Source organism: Chrysemys picta, chromosome 9 (genome assembly GCF_011386835.1).
Source record: "Chrysemys picta bellii isolate R12L10 chromosome 9, ASM1138683v2, whole genome shotgun sequence".
In the NCBI taxonomy this organism is placed as follows: domain Eukaryota; kingdom Metazoa; phylum Chordata; order Testudines; family Emydidae; genus Chrysemys; species Chrysemys picta.
In genome coordinates, this window is record NC_088799.1 from 90,412,953 (window position 1) to 90,428,431 (window position 15,479).

At 41.2% G+C, this 15,479-nt stretch overlaps 1 protein-coding gene across 5 annotated transcripts in view; it reads right to left on the minus strand.

Annotated features, from left to right (window-relative positions):
* The window catches only part of XIAP (X-linked inhibitor of apoptosis), a 50,896-nt gene that overhangs the window by 22,857 nt on the left and 12,560 nt on the right, over positions 1-15,479 (minus strand). The window contains exon 1 of one of the 5 annotated variants that reach the window (XM_042851081.2): positions 768-1,501. The exons of 3 other annotated variants lie outside the window; for them this stretch is intronic. The gene's annotated coding sequence lies outside the window, so the exon portion shown is untranslated. Of the gene's footprint in view, positions 1-186; positions 295-767; positions 1,502-15,479 lie in introns of those variants that run through there. One more of the 5 variants, XM_065556642.1, reaches the window with a different exon arrangement.

Below are 15,479 nucleotides of genomic sequence, written 5' to 3' on the forward strand. Positions count from 1 at the left end.
CAGACCCCCGGGACTCCTACGCGCCATCCAACCCCCTCTGCTCCCTGCCAGCCTCGACTCCTCTCCATACCCCCCACCCCAACAGCCCCCCCAGAACCCCTGACCCATCCAATCCCCCCTACTCTGTCCCTTGACTGCCCCCTCCAGAAACCTCCTGCCCCTTCTCCAGCCCCCTGGCCCTCTTACCCTGCCGCTCAGAACAGCATGTCGGGCTCCGCACGGAGCCCGACACGTGTCTGCGCTCCCCTGCGCAACACACAACCCGGTGCCTGCCCCTGCACAGTGCTGCCGGAGCGGGGCGCTGGGCAGTAGGGGAGGAGGAGAAGGGGGGGAGGAGGAGGAGCTGCAGAGGCCCGATGTGAATGGCCCAGGCCGGCCGGAGATCTGAGAATGCAGGGAGGGAGGGGAGGGGAGGGGAGTAGCTCTACATTGGCCAGGCTGGACTCTGGCAGCTGATCTGAAGCTGCGGGGGAAGGGCTCTGGCTGCCGGAGTCCCATGCGAGCGGCTGAATTTCCTGCAGCCCTGCCGCGCTCTGCATGGGGGGGAAATCCCAGACATTTGTAGCTATTTACAAATTCCCCCCAGACGCTATTTTTAACCCAAAAAGCCAGACATGTCCAGGAAAATCTGGACAAATGGTAACCCTAAATAAGGCAAACATTACAAGACTAGGTCTGATAAAAAAAATATAACAGGAATACAAGGGGCCTCACAAAAGATATGAACGAAAATCTAAGAAAAGGCCTCAAATCATGTTTGTACTTACCGTACAATGATTACTGCTTTCCTCCATAGATTAACCCATGCTACACTCAATGTATTTTACTGCTCCAGTTTGGAAGGATCTATGTTCAAAATCAGCCTATTATGTTACTCTTGTATAAGCAGCTTTACCTTTCTTTTTTAATTAAAAAAGTTCCCATCACACCAGCGCTTAAGTGCATACCATAAATAAATGTAAAATAAACTGGCAAATGTCAAAATAAAAACAATACCCTGGGATTTGAAATTTAACTGTGAAGAAATAAACCCCAATTTTCCTTCAGGTAAAGGCCTGAGCAAACAGACTTTACATTATTCACTGAAGGATAAACAAGTCCAAGTTCTTTCATAACAATGAGAAAAGGCAATTCTAGTCCCAAGAGCCAGACTAAATGGTCTCAAACTGAAGATGTCCTGCCTCCTCCCCTCCAAGATGATTAAATCAGTGGACTGTAAAAGCCAGAGTTAACCAACTGATTTCAACTGTTGTGACAAGCACCTGAAAATTAATATTTACTTTACTCTGTACAGTGTCTAAAGTTCAAAATACACCCATATAAAACAAAATACATTTGAAAAATGTTTATACATAAACTTATGTTTTGTTTCCTAGATATCCCAAACATTTCACATGTTCAGCCAATAGCCTGAATGTTGCCGCATTGGTGCTGTGCTGATACTTAGTCATGCCTTAAACTGCAAGCCTTTTTAATTCATCAATGAACCAGCCTGAACACTAGAGACTCCTGAGTGAAAAACACATTTATAGATGTTGTTTCAGTATAACAGTACTCAAATAATCAAGACCTTTGATACAATTTTTTTTTTAAACTGGTAGTTTAGAGAAAAATAGGAGAGTTTGTTACAAGATGGGATATTTTGAGTATGGGAAAGTTTTTTGAAAAATTCTCAACTACATTTGCCCTTTCCATTATATTGTAGCTACGGACACAATGGAGTAGTCTAACAAAATATTTAACTTAGCAACCAACTTTTCCTGATACTGCTTTTAATAATATTATATACATACTTGTAAGAATAACCATACTGGGTCAGACCACTGGTCTATCTAGCCCAGTATCCTCTCTTCTGACAGTGGCCAATGCCAGGTGCTTCACAGGGAATTAACAGAACAGGGTAATTATCAAGTGATCCATCCTCTGTCGTCCACTCCCAGCTTCTAGCAGTCAGAGGCTAGGACCTCCAGAGCATGAGGTTGTATCCCTGACCATCGTGGCTAATAGCCATTGATGGACCTATCATTCATGAACTTATCTAATTCTTTTTTTAGCCCAATTATAGTTTTGGTCTTCACACTACCCCTGGCAAGGAGATCCACAAGTATTCAGAATTGCCAATCCTGAATATTCAAAAGCCATGAGACAGACTTAAAAACAAACTCTAGACTCAAAACCCCGTAGGCAAATGGTTTTTAAAAAATGTCTCTCGTAATTTTTAAGCCATTCTCTGCAATCATGAAGACTAGAAACTTACACTTAAAAATAAGGAGAGCGCTTCACAATTACATGACTCCAGAAGCTGGGAATTTAAGGAAGACACCAAATATTGCACGATTCATGATGAAATAACAAGATCCAGCAATACTGCATACATAATTCTATGACAGTAGAATGTGGCCAGAAGAAATGGGTAAGGGTTCCACTATAGAGGTATAGGGTTTTCAGAGGTTCTGAACAAAACATTAACTTTTATTTTTATTACTACTATTGTAGTATTATTTTCTTTCATTATGGATTTCACCGAAAACATTAATCGATTTGCTGAAAAAAAAACTGAAAAAAATGAAGTTTAAATTTCCACTAGTTTTTCCTCTTACCGTGCATACACAAAGAAAAGCTTAAGAGTAGTGGACACAATTGAGCCCTAGCATACCCTACAAACTTATGTAGGTATAACTATGTCACTCAGGGGCGTGGACAGTTATACAAACCGAATTCCCAGCGTAGACAGCACTATGTCAATGGGAGGGCTGCTCCTGTCAACACAGCTACCACCTTTGAGGGAGGTGGAGTAACTACACCGACGAGAGAAGGTCTCCCATCGCCGTAGGTAGCCGCTGCAGCACTGTAAGTATAGCGAAGCCCTGAGTAACCAACCCCAATGAGCAAGAAATAAGAGCACATAGGCAAGTGGGGGTGGGGCCTTGCCTGAAGACCACCCTCACTCAAGTGCTTGTGGGCTCTCAGACTGCATCTGCAGAGGAGATCACTATGGATATCACTACAGCTGTGCTGCTATAGTGCCATAGTGTAGATACTTCCTATATCGACAGAAGGGCCTTTTCATCAATGTAGGTAATCCACCTCTCTGAGAGACCGTAACTAAGTCGATGGAAGAATTCTTCTCTCAATCTAGCTGCATCTACACAGGGAGTTAGGCAGACCTAACTACGATACACAGGTCATTAATTTTCCACAGCTCTGAGCGACGTAGGTAGGTACATCTGGCCAAAACTATGTCTACTTAGGAGTCAGAAGGGGTAATTTCTGGCATGAGTAGACAGACCCACTCAGAGCTAGTGAGGATATGTGGACTTGAGCTGGAAATTACACCTCAAGTTCCAGTGTAGACATATCTTAAGACCAATGGGAGAGGGCGGAGAGAAATAAAAACTAAAACCCCAGGTGTTATCTTTTCAATAGTCTTGTTTGTAGGGCAAGTTATTTCAATGGTGTGAGGTAGACCAGGACACTCAGAAAAGCAAAAGAAGAATCAAGACTTTAGGAGAAAAAAAAACGACAACTCAATCCTTTCCTACCCCGCTTTGGAATTTTTTTTTGGGGGGGGGCAGGGAGGAGAAATTATAAATTGAGCTTTTTCTATTTAATACACTTCTGAATGGTTTAATCCTCAAGGGAGGCAGGCGGTAGCTACCCTACTTATTCTAGAACAGGACTCCTCAAGAGGTTGCCTACTGGGATGCATACTTCAATCTTAGATTCTGAGCCCCTAAGGAACACTGTAGCCCTCTTCAGTTTCTTTCCCTTCCCCACTGGCATTTAGCTCAAGGAAGCATGGAGTAAAATCAAGATTCAAGAGTAACACTTCTAGATCCAGAATCTTTTCAACCAGCACTGTCACTGGAGTTGAGAGAAGTATGGAGGGTAGGGAGAAAGAAGCCCTCTAAACCCACAAACCAGCCTGCAACAGTGTTGGGACTCACCACCGCTGGCACCTCCTGCTGGTTGTGCCGGGCATTAGCTCAGTCCATGGGAAGCGCTCTCTCCTGGTGGTGTCCCTTCCACCTCTCGCCCTCCATTGATGCCTGGACCCACGTTGCTCCCTTCTGCTTGCAGCGTCCCCTTCAGGACACTGCCCTCTGGCAGTGCCCCATGTCCATTCTCACCCCCTTCGGGGGGGGGGGGGGGAGGCCACTAACAGCAGTCTTTCACCTGCCACAGTGGGCAGCTGCTCCCAAAGTCTAACCCCTTCCTTCAGGGGTATGGTGCAGTCCAATATGGCCACTTCCCACAGCCAGTTGCAATATAAGGAGGAAGGGGAGGACCCAGGCCCACCTGCTACTCTGGGTCCTGACCCAGGGATCCTCTAGCGGCAGCCTCCCTGCCCTCCTTCTCTCCCCTCGCTTGCTGTCTGCTCTTCCTGGGTCTCTTCCCCTCTGACCCTTTAGGCCCTTCCCTCAGGGACTGCAGCCTGGCAAGTAGCGGGCTGGAGTTCCCTTCGGCTCACCCGAGCCTGCCCAGCACTACGCTGTCCCAGGTGCTGGTCTCCTAGCTCAGGAGACAGACCTTCCCTGTTGGAGGTCTGGGAGAGACTGACTGCTCCTCTCGTGGGCAGCCTTTATATAGGGCTGAGCCCGGCCCTGACTGGCCACCTCCTGCCCAGCCCTGATTGTCTCTCCAACAGGCCCTCCCTGATTGCCTGCCTCTTTGCGCAGCTTCTCTGGCCTGTCTTAGCCCACTTTCACAGGGGGGAGGGGCACTCACCCCACCACACAGCCCCAATGTTCACCAGCTGTGGATTCTCGCCACTTGTGTTAAATTATACACAAATTATGCTTTAATCCCTGGAATTTTGTAATGGAAAGACCAGACCTGCAAATACTTATGAGTGTGCAGAACTTCATTATATTCAGTAGTCCCATTAAAAATCAATGGGGCTTATTACAGTAGTAAAGTTAATCATTAGTATGGCCATAAGCACCAACAATGCTAGACAATGAGTTTTAATTCTTCGTTTCTTACTTCAGTTGTGTACTGAAATATTTTCTAGCACCTTACAGTGGAGTCGAATCATAGGCGCATTTAACTTACGCGAATTCAATTATACGCGCTCGGCAATAAATACATAAATAAATAAATAAATAAATAAATGATTCTGCCCACCATTCCACTCAATGCCCCGGAGCGAGCGTGAGATGGGAGACATGAATCTACTGTTCCCTCAGCCTGTCTCAGTTCCCAGGTGCCTCTCATAGTGTGAGCATCTCGCCGCGCTCAATGTGATTCTAGTGTTTATAAAGATACTGTCAGAGGTGAAAGTAAGCCAGTACGGTGTACCGGCACGAGCTAGTATGCCGTGCCGGACTGGACTGGCTTCCCCAGGCTGGCGATTTAAAGGGCCTGGGGCTCCCTGCAGTGGCTGGAGCCCCTGGCCCTTTAAATCCCTGCAGGAATCACCAAATGATTAGACGCTGTAGTTAGAGGATTTTTTTTGTTTTGTTTTGATTTGGTTTTTGGAAAGAGTAGATAGTTCTCAACTCCTACTGATGAGGGTTCTCAGCATGACCCAAGATTGGGTACAAAGTTAGGGCCTAATCCTGAGAACTCTTGCCAGAGAAGTCACTATTCAAACAGTCTCAGGGCAGGTCTACACTACCCGCCTGAATCGGCGGGTAGAAATCGATCTCTCGGGGATTGAATTATCGCGTCTCGTCGGGACGCGACAATCGATCCCCGAATCGACGCTTCTACTCCACCAGCGGAGGTAGGAGTAAGCGCCGTCGACGGGGGAGCCGCGGAGGTCGATTTGCCGCCGTCTTCACAGAGGGGTAAGTCGGCTCCGATATGTCAAATTCAGCTACGCTATTCGCGTAGCTGAATTTGCTTATCTTAAATCGACCCCCTCCCGTAGTGAGGACGTAGCCTCAGACCATCACTTAACATAAGCTTTTGCAGGATCTGGCCCCTATTGCAAAGAGAAATGCTTTAAGTGAATGAATAAATACTAAATTATTAGTGTGTTTTTATAAATGTCAATGAAGTATTTAAAACTCTCAAAGTGAATTAGTTCGGTCTGAATTGGACAGAGAAAAAGTATAGAACTCTTCTTCCTAGGACACCAATTTACCAGCTGGCATTGCCCTTTTGTCAATGTGTTCTATACCAATAAGATACATAATGCAAAACAAAAGGATGGCAACTGATATTATATATAGTGAATACTTACTGTGCTCAAACTTTAAAAAAAAAAACATTTCTCTATACTGTCAGCAGTTACTGGCATGAAAGATTTTGGTTCAATGCTACATAAAACCCACAAGCTTTTATATCTGCTGCATGCATTGAAGAAGCGGCTTTCACTCTGGAGACTAAGATGAGAAAAACTTTTAAAAACTAACTCAAAAGACATCTAACAAAAATATGCCTTTAGCTGTCAGTTTTGTTGTTTCCCCCCCCTTCTGTATTAATATTCATTACATTTTTAAAGGACAAAATAGATGTTATCATTTCACTTGGTTATAGACTATTGTACTTAATCAAAGGATGAGGAAGAATCTTTCAGAAAGTTCAGAGGAGGAAAAAAAAATTTTTTGCACCCAGAGACTACCGTTTGCATTGTTAAAAAGACACAGGTAGGTGCCCAATGAGCACATTAAGAAAATAAAAGGAGTGGGAGACCAGTTCTGTGTTTACAAGCTGTCACAGAAACACCTTGTAAACCCTAGATTTAATCACTGGTAATTTTATACCTAGTGTAATGACCTCTAAGGTTAATAATATGGATATTTTATACCTTACAGAGTTGCTATCTTTCTATTTGTCTTTAAAGAGCTACATCAGCTGATTTACAGATCTGACCTAGATAATGGTTTAGATGTTTGAAAGGCAAGGGCCTTCAGTAATTATGCAGAGCATCTGTGGAATCCATTCCCTATGGGATAGGGAGCCAACCCCCACCTTTTTTAAATAATCAAATGTGAAAAGATTTGTGTTGATTGCCTTTTTTTTTTTTTAAAGTACTACTTGAATTTTCAAGTGCTTGAGAATGGTTTCTGTGAAGAACCCTATATGAGCTTATCATCATTACTACTACTAGAATGCAGTCACAGAACACATTATTTTTACTATAGTAGCTTCAGATATATGCAGGCAAGAAAAATATTATTCCTAAAAGGCTTTCCAAGGGAGTATAGTTTAAGGTGGAAACCTCAGAAATACTGAAAAATTTAGACCTTAAAACACATGATGCTGGCAAACATACATATCTAGAGACTACATGTTCAAGATTTCAACATTATTTATAAATAAATGGTTCTTGTTTTATTTAAAATGGAAGGTGAAATGGGATACAGTAAATTAAAGGTAGGTAATCACTCAGAGGGTACTGGTGTCTTCCTGACAAATTGTAAAGCTTTCATATATAGTTCCTTTGGTATCAGAGTAATGGTTCTAAAATCCTTTTTCTGGACTGCCTCACACAAAATGGCTGAAAGATCATCTCACAATCACCAAGGGGTTTAGGGCACAGGATGATTTTTTTCAGCCATTTTGTGGGAAGCAGATCAAGAAAGGGGTAGGGCTGCTGTTGGGTTGAGCAGGGCTTCTTCTTAATTTACCGTTTCCCCGATCTCTGGCATTGGCTCAGAACCAGGGTGGAGAAATTGTTGTCATTCCAAGGTGCTGCAAAGCCAGTTCTAAGACCTTACTGCTTCCTCTGCTCCGGAGCCCAACCCGGGGTAGGAGTTGCAGGTGTATGGAAAGGAGCTGCTCTAGAACTAAAAGGAGAGCAGGAGAAGTAGCAGCCCCAGTAGCAGCAGGATCTCCTTCTCATCCCTGCTCAGGCTCCCCCTGGATCTTAGCAGTAGAAGGATATCATAGCTTTGAATCAGTGGGTTGCAATCCATCAGGCAGCCTTTCACGATCCACCAGTTGAGCAGCCTGGTCATAAAGCAGGTCTTTTTTAACCTTATTACTATTAAACTGATGTACTATTTTATAGTATAAACCAACACATTTAAGTATATAGGTTTAAGTAATACCACTTCCTATACAGCCATCTCTCCTCTCTGGAAGAAAAATCCTCCTCCTCCCCCAGTAAGGGCTAGCTTTATATATGTGGGTCTAAAATGAAAGCTCCAACTCTGCTATGAGCAAGCAGATCAGGAAATTAAAAGAAACAAGAACCTGTTTACACTCCGAAGATCCACTGGAGGGAAGGAGCCAGCACTAGAAGGGACATGGTTCAAATCCACTATATTTATTAAGTACACTGGAGAGGGGATCACCACCTCCTACGGAAACACTTTTGGGAGATTATTAGGGTGGGGAGAAGAATGCTCTGGCAGTTCCCTTTCCTTTTTCTTTTTTGGTCAGGGAAGTGGGTTTTGCCCCCTCCCCAGTGGAAGTAGTAGGGGTTGGGTCCCAAATCTCAGATCTCATTAATCCACAAAAGGACCTTTACACTGGTTTGTGGATCCTTGCCTCACAGTCCATCTATTAGGTGTTCAGATACCGCAGTGATGGGCATATGGCCATGTTGCCAGGTGCTCCCATGTCAGCAGTTGCCTGTGGAGCCCTTTGATGAAGGGCTCCATAATGCAGAAACAGTTATAGGATGTTTTGCACAGAATCTCCTCCTGATGCCAGGGGTGGAGAGGGAAGAAAACATGACACACTGAGCAGTGACTCAATGTCTGCATTAAGCTCAGCTTGTTTCACTTTCATTTACATTCAGTTTCCAGTCAATTTCATATTCTGATTCTCACACTAGCCCAACACTGCAGTGTGGGGGCTTCTAATACAAGGGAATGTTTAAATCCAAACAAAATGAAAAAAATATATTTAAAAAAAATCCTTTAAAAGTATTAGGGCCTCTAGTTTTTTTAAAACAGAATATGACTGTTAATACTAAACTACCTAGTGGTGTCCTCTTAAAAACTATTCTACTTTTGTAAAGGGATGTTTTATTGCAAGTTAATTGATTCCAAGGTATCCCACTTCTAAAAATAGTTTTAATATAAAAGTAAACTTTTTATTTTTAAGTAAGCAATGTTTCTGTACCATTATACTAACATTGTTATGTGACCACTATAGGTTCACATATCTTTCCTCCCAAAATCTCTCTCCTCACAAAATGTCCTAAATACAATTTTAAATAGAAGGCAAAATGATTGAGGGATACAATTCCCATAATGCAACATTTTTAAAGCTCTAGCCATAGATGTTCTGAAGTACAAAAGCCTCGTCCAGCTAATCTTGATTTATTAATCAGACCATGGAAACCTTTTATCACTATGACTGCAGTCAGCTGCATCTTTTCAAGCTCAGCATTGTCTTCTTCATGATATGCTGATCAGTACCAGACACAAAGAGATAAATACAAAGCTGGTGTTATCGAATGCAACTTCACTGATGTCAATGTACTAGCGTACACCACGTCTGAATTTGTCCTAATAATCTAAATATGGTATTATTAGTAAGGCACTAACTAATTTGGCAAAGAAACATGGGTTCCAGAAAAAGGTCTAGGCCCTCCAATGAGCTCTGTGCAGGTAGACCCCTGTGCCTGTACACTCATTACAGAATCAAAACCTAGCTCCATTAGCACCTTTCTGGATTCTTCTGCTGAAAATCTAGTCTTCACAAAAACAAGATATGGATACAAGATATTTGTTAGTCTCTAAGGTGCCACAAGTACTCCTGTTCTTTTTGCGGATACAGACTAACACGGCTGCTACTCTGAAAGATATGGATGAGAGTTGACAACATATTTTTTCCTTTTACAAACTCAGAATATTGAGAAAGCAGGGTTTAAATGACTGGCATAATATGTTACAATTCACTGACAATCTTTCTATAGAACTTCACATTCCAAGGACCTCAAATGCTTTCCAAACTATACACCACACAGGTTTAATTTTAGCAGTGGCTTGCAAGTATCCAAAAACTGACTTGCACTTCTCCTCCCAGTCACTTCTCACATTTTCAAAATGTAGATTGGACAAGGGAAAGTACACCTCTACCCTGATATAACGCGATATAGGTGAAACCGCGTTATATCGAACTTGCTTTGATCCGCCGGAGTGCGCAGCCCTGCCCCCCGGAGCACTGCTTTACCGCGTTATATCCAAGTGTGTGTTATATCAGGTCGCGTTATATCAGGGTAGAGGTGTACTAATTTAATCACCAATATCTGCAGCATCAAGCTTTTCCTTGGAAATGTGCCATCTTGATCTCATATTGCCAAAATAATATTCTTATATTATTCGATGTTTTTATACAATTATTATTACTGATAAAATGGTCAAGACTTCAACCAACATAAGCAGAATGCTTTATCACATAGTAATTGTTAATTACACTAGCTGCCTGTTGCTTCTCACCTTCCTAAGTAATGTTTCAAAGGAACAGGGGAGATGGTTTCCTTCACAGAGAAAGACTGTCTTCCATCTGCAACCTTCCAACTGCCCCACCCCCAACAAAACCAATCACTGCCACCTAGATCCTACAGCAATGGAGGCATTCAAAGACACTATACTATAATCCATCCCAATATGACTTAACACTCAATATGACATCCTATTTAACAGGACTGTCCTTTTATCTTTCTTTGTATTTTTATCCAACGGAGAAAACAGTCATAACTTAAACACAAATTCCCTCAATTACAAAACACACCAAGTGTCATTATAGTAGTTTCCCAGATATACAAAGCACTCACTTTGACCCTGGTACTTATAGAATGCACTGAACTTTATATTCCATAAGACCATGTCATTCAAATTACTTTAAAAATTCATCTTTTTACATGGAAAATTAAAATTGTATTGTTAAAAAATTTCTATAAAAGCTATCCATTCTAACATGTAATAAATAATTCTGTATTAGTCAAACTAAACAAGATAGAGAAATATATTGTGCTACAATACCGTAACAGTATTAAAAGCAGCACAAATAGTGAAAAGTCAATTTAAAACATTAGTAAGTTTTTGTTGAGACTCAGATTAAAAAAAAAGAAAACAGACAAAAGATATGACATACCTGTTAGATGGCAACACTTTGCAATACATAAACAGCAACCAACTTGAGTTCAATGAGTAGAGTATATATGCACAAGATAGCTAGACTTACTTTAAATTTTGCCAGATTTCATCACATATTTATTAAAAGTCATAGTAATCAAGATTTTTAATTTTTATCAGCCTGTACCTATATGATATCTAAAGGGTTTTTCACAACTTCTGAGCATAAAATATCTTATTTTTATGCACTGAACAAAGTCTATTTTAGCATGAAGCATTTCCAGGAGCACACAGTCATGATTAATCCTGATTTTAACTATTTTTAAAGTATTAATCTGAAGCTACCTCCCCCTTTCACACTAATCTAGCAATTTGCAGAGCCAACTTGACAACATTTTGTTCATATCAGGTGACAGAAGACAAGAACTCAATAGAGGATCATGATGCCAGCAAATGTGAAAATATAAAGAAGAAGAAAACAAAATTATTTAAACTGCAGGACTATAAACTCTGGTTTTTCATATGAAACAAGATTTCAATTTGCTGTCAAAGTAGCAACAGATATGATTGAATTCAACAGGAATGACACCATCGCACTGCTACTTTTCTTTGAGATGCCTGAATTCAAAGACTGGAACCCACTTTTTGTTCTAAGTAATTTTTATTGAGATTAAGGATGGAAATAATCATATATCCAGGATTATTTCTTTTTCCACTTCCATGTGACAAGCACCAGGGTGAAAAAATGTATCACTTGTATCAGACAGATAATTGTATATCCTCATGCTTCTGACACAGGGGAGTATTAAACTGAGTGCTCAACAGATTAACTACAAGAGCAATGTTGGTGCTTAATATGCACTCGATCTTGAAATGTGAGTGTGTGTAGTGAGTCAACAAACAGAACATACTGTGCCAGCTGACACACAAATTGTGCATGTGTCACTCATGTCACTTTGCTGAAGTTCACTCTGCACCTGCAAAGCTGCAGCTAGATCAAGCAGGACACTGTTTACTAACTGAAATGGTACTTGAAAGGCTTAATAAAATGGCAAAGCATGGGATTATTTTTTTTTTAAACCTAGTTTTTAAACCTCTCCCCCCCCCACCACCCCACCCCACCCCTCGGTCCCCAGTCAGTGGCCATTTGAAAAAGCTGTATTTTATCTGGAGTGTTTCCTTTGTGTTATTTTATAAAGAGGGCAACATAGGTTAAACAAAGTCCTTTGATGTCTTTGTATAAAGAGTAGGTGCGGAGTCAGTATTGTGACTTATCTGTAACTTATTTCACCAGGAAAATTGAACTCTACTCAACTTTATTCATCTGATTTTCAGTCAGGTCCTGCTTAATTTTCTGGCTGGATTTATTGGGGGTACAAGGAAATCAACTGACTTGCTCAAGGTCACAGAAAGACACTGCTTAAGAGAAATTAGGATCTTGCTGGCTTCTATGCTTGGTTTTAGTCACAAGGATTTTTATTCTTTCACCCTCAACTCTAAAGTCAGATGCCTTCAGTCTAAGAGGACCATCATAAGGATTCCCAGAACATAATTTTCATTTGGAGTATTTTATTTCTCTCCTTAAAGAAAGCATATGTCTTTTTATGGATTCAGTTTTCAGAGTTTCCTTCTGCCCTCTTAATGAAGGGTCTAGAAACAAAAATAAGTGGAACCATTACCAACTTTACTATACAACAGATTACAAAATGGTTCCTAGCACAATTAGTAGAGAATAACTTCAATAATACTTCTTATTTCACTCAGTTACTTAGAATCTTACAAACAAAAAACTTTGTTTCCAAATGTAGTTATGGTTGCTAAGTGACAGAGTCATCTATCCCATCATTTAGAAGACATAAGCATGCAAGAAAACAAGAAAATTAATAGTCATAGGTCTTACATGACCCACATAATAAGTATCTTATGTTTAAGGTGTTTCATCACAACACAACAACCTTAACACTAATTATTATTATTTGTGTCTATTACCATAGCACATAGGAGCACATCGAGGTTGGCAGGGCAGACTTTGCTATGGGCCCTTTACCAAAGGTCATAGATGGAGGAGAGTAAAGCATGGCAAGAATCTACAACCATATCAACGAAAGAGAGGAAATATGAACAAATGAAAATATGGACAATTGTTTAAAGCAACTGAAAATGTTAATGTCAGCCCCCAACCCACACCCATCGCCACTCACAGGCAATACTCCCCATGGCTGGGGCTGGAGAATGGTGCTATGCAGAGGTGTTGCACAGCTGAAGTGTCCATAAGCATGTCATTAAAAAAAGTTTTATGGGAAAGGAGTTCTGAAACTACTTTCACTTTCTGTTGTGATTGTAAATACAATGAATACATCTGTGTTTTATCTGCAGCTGCTGCTGTTGCAGCCTTGTGGGGTGCCCCCTCCACACCTGTAGAAGCCGGACGCAGAGGAGAAAGAAGAGGACTAGGGAAGATGCATTCAATGAGATCCTGCTAGCCCATGTTGTGTTTGTTGTGAACTCAGGGCCTGGTGGGCCAACATGGTAGACAGCATGAAGAGGGATAGAAAGGAGAGGAGAAAATGTATAAAGATCCAAGAATCCCATGAGAAGAGGGAGTGGGAGATGCATCAGGACATAATGGAACTTCTCAGGCAACAAACACAAATGCTGCAGATTCTAGTTGACCTACAGGTTCAACAATCACATGTCCGACTTGCCACCCTTGCAGTCCCTGGAGAACTCCATGGGGGTAGCTCGCTACAACTCTCCACAATACACTTGGCATCATGGATTACATCCCTATCCCTACCTCTATCACAGTAGGCCGGTGGACAGCAAGGTCAACCACAGCCCCACATACACCAACTTATGAGAGTCACAGTTGATGTACTTGTAGCCAAAATGGATTGCATTTCTGCATTGAAAGGGACAGAACCATTTGCTGCCTTTCTAAATTTAAACTTCCGTTCAGTTAATATATTGTCCTTTTTTATTTTCATATTGGGTCTCCCCCCCCCCGACTGCTTTTGTCAGTCAATACTTTTTTTTTTTTTTAAATAATCTTGATTAGTTTACTACACATACTGCAGTATGCAGCGGTACTCAAAGCACCCAGTGCTTGTAAAGCATCCAGCACCACAAAACTCAGAGGTTCAAAACACCCAATAATGTGTAAATGTACAACAAGCAAATGTACACTGCATAATTCATAGTTTCAGTTAAAATAATGTAATAGTTATAAATGTACAGCAAAATACAATAATTCATAGGTTCACTATACAACAATGTATAAATGTACACCAAGTACTACACCGTTCCTAAAAACCCACAAACCTTCAGGGCCAGAGCACAGTTAAGCACAGTACATTAATGTGGCTGAGACTGTTAAAGTACGCTTTCAAAGCCTCCCCCACAACCACATAGTTCCACATTGGGCTCTTGTAATGGCCCTTGTGTCTGGTTGATTAAACTCGGCAGACAGCCACCCCGCCTCCACCCAGCAACAACTCCCTCCCCCATTACCATTATATCAGTGGTTCTCAAACTTTTGTACTAGTGACCCCTTTCACATAGCAAGCCTCTGAATGTGACCCCCCCCTTATAAATTAAAAACACTTTTTTATATAGTTAACACTATTATAAATGCTGAATGCAAAGCGGGGTTTGGGGTACAGGCTGACAGCTCATGACCCCCCACATAATAAACTCACGACCCCCTGAGAGGTCCTGACCTCCAGTTTGAGAACCCCTGCATTATATACTAAAATTTAATTAGCAGAAATTTAGTTTAATTGTTTCATAGCAAGTTATGAATACGAATTATATTTTTCAGTAGCTGCATACTAAGTCAGGTTGCCAGACACTGCAAAATAGATAGAAGAAATTACAGTGCACCAGGACGTGCCTATGTTAAATCTAATTGATTTAAACAGTAGTACTATGGATGAACAGGCTTTATGAATTTGAGACACATTGTAGAGGGACACAGGAACTTTCTGCTCTGTATAAAATGCACAGAACGTTTTAACTTCAGAAATCACAGATGAATGAATGGGATATTGAGCTGGAACCAGTTATGCCAAACAGAAACAAATGAGCCATGTTAACAAGTTAAGTGAGAAAGGGACTGATTCATTTTCAATTTTTTCCATGGACCGTGAATCAGCTTTTAATTAGAGCAACCCAAGACAGACTGGCTTCATAAAGGGCTCGATTCTGCACAGGGTTACATGAATAAGCACAAAGCAAAAAGATATGAGTAGGATTTAAATACTGACCAAAGTGTGGCGGCTTTATTAAAAGAAGTACAATTCAGACAAAAGTAGCTTTGATAAAAAAGGTCAATTTTATTTAACCCTTAAAATCATCTCTGTATCTAGGGATCACAAACAGAGATTGCTATGTCATGAATATATTTAAATAGAACTCGTTATAATTTAAGAGCACAATATCCATTGCAAACTTTAAAAGATTACAGCATACCCATCAGCCTCTACAAATGACTGA